Raw genomic sequence first — 1879 nt, forward strand, 5'->3', positions numbered from 1 at the left:
GGAGGGTGTACGGCACCTTTCGTTTTGCGGATAAGTGTTATAAAGTGTGGCTTTATTTACAAGCATTATACATATAATTAAACGTTAGTTCAGCATGTGAGACGAACTGAAAGGTCATATGAGCGCGAAGGGGTGGATGTCAACAGAGAAGTCCTTACAGGGAATCAGACCTACTCTGCTTACCTCTCTCTAGCTTCAACAGCACAAAGTCTGCTTCAACTATCAAGTAGGCATCCCAGGAATAGTGGGTCACAAGAGTGTGACAAACATACAAAAGAAGTAGAGGAAAAAATTACAATAGTAAGGATTAGGAAAGAAAAGCAGCAGCTCTCGGCTGTAGATCAGGCACAGTTATGAGTGTGACATTGATGAATCAGCCCATTTACAATTCTACTGTGCATGAACGAGAAATGTCCCCCCTTTGGGAATGGCCTAAAGACACTTCAGTCAGAGGCACCACCCCGGGGGGTGACACAATGTTTATTGAACACATGTTTTGAGACAAAAAAAAAGGTTCATTATAAAAATAATTTGCTTTTATTTTATTTATTTGTTTTTTGGGTTTGTTTGAGGTTGTTTGTTTTTTTGCAACAACTGATGTGGCACAAAATTTGACAATTTTAAACAACATTTTTTATTTTTTTTATTTTTTGCAACCATGGATGATTATATTTTTTAATCTTTTAAAACCAAAAACGCACTGGAACAAGTGCATCACTACTGACCAAGAGTGGGACTAATTGCGCAAAGTATGAGTAGCAATGCCTTAAAATTTCACCAGTCAGTGAATAGGCCCCAGGTGGCCTATGCGTGCAAGTACCGTGTGTGAGAAGCGGGAAGTGCTGTGAACACTCCTATTTTCCGCATGACGAAGATTTGTAGCGGCCTATGTTATATAATAAATATTATATATTTTTAATCTAGCCTCAATTGTTGTGGGGGGGAAATGATAAAGTTGAGACAAATTGATACAAACTGCTGTGCAAAGTATGGGTGATATTGATTCTCCCGTTTAACAGATATTGAGGATATAATAATATTATTGTGGCACAATTTTTGGACCGCACTATAGATGACTCAGCGAAGCTGTTGATGTTTGCATTCTATTGTGGAAGGAAAGCAAATGAGATGATATTTAAATCAGGAATGGTTCCTAATAAAAAGACACACAGTTCAACCACAAAAAAGTCGTTGGTAAATTTGTTCAGCATAAAAAAGCATAGGACTAGGACACAAATCATGTCATGTGTATATGGACACAAAGGTGATTCCAATTTTCTGGTTTCAAACGTGTATTTCCACTTATCACAAGAGTATAATACTTTTGAATTTATACATTTTCACGTTGTCTTTTTATAAATGCGTGTTTCACTGTCTCTTCAGTCATTATGCATCCCTTATAATCTGAGCAATCTCAATGTTTGGTCACGGCAACCCCCCCCCCTTTTTACAACCCTCCAGACGCCACGGAATGTGCATACTTATGAACACCCCGAGTAAGTTTTTTTAGATTCTTTCGGGCATATTGCACAGTTTGTCAAGTGCACCAGTCCCTAACAACATCGGTAAATTGGTCGCTTTTAAGCACAAAGGGGGCTATCCCGAAAAATGCTGCTTTGAGAAAATCGAAGGTAAAGTTTGTTCCCCTTGTTCAGTTTCTTTTACAGACAAAGAGAGTTTTCTCTATAACCAAACAAATATACACACCAATGAAACCAAACTTCTCCTATAGTCTATAGGTAAGGCAATACTCACTTTTGGTGTCGGTCAAGATTTCGGGAAACCCCCGAAATTTGGGTTAGCCCGCTTGTCCTTAAAAGCGACCAATTAACCCTATCACTCGTGTTATTTCAATTTTTTATTTTTTTTTAAATTATTT

The sequence above is a fragment of the Aplysia californica genome, unplaced genomic scaffold, assembly GCF_000002075.1.
Source record: "Aplysia californica isolate F4 #8 unplaced genomic scaffold, AplCal3.0 scaffold00055, whole genome shotgun sequence".
Taxonomy (NCBI): Eukaryota; Metazoa; Mollusca; class Gastropoda; order Aplysiida; family Aplysiidae; genus Aplysia; species Aplysia californica.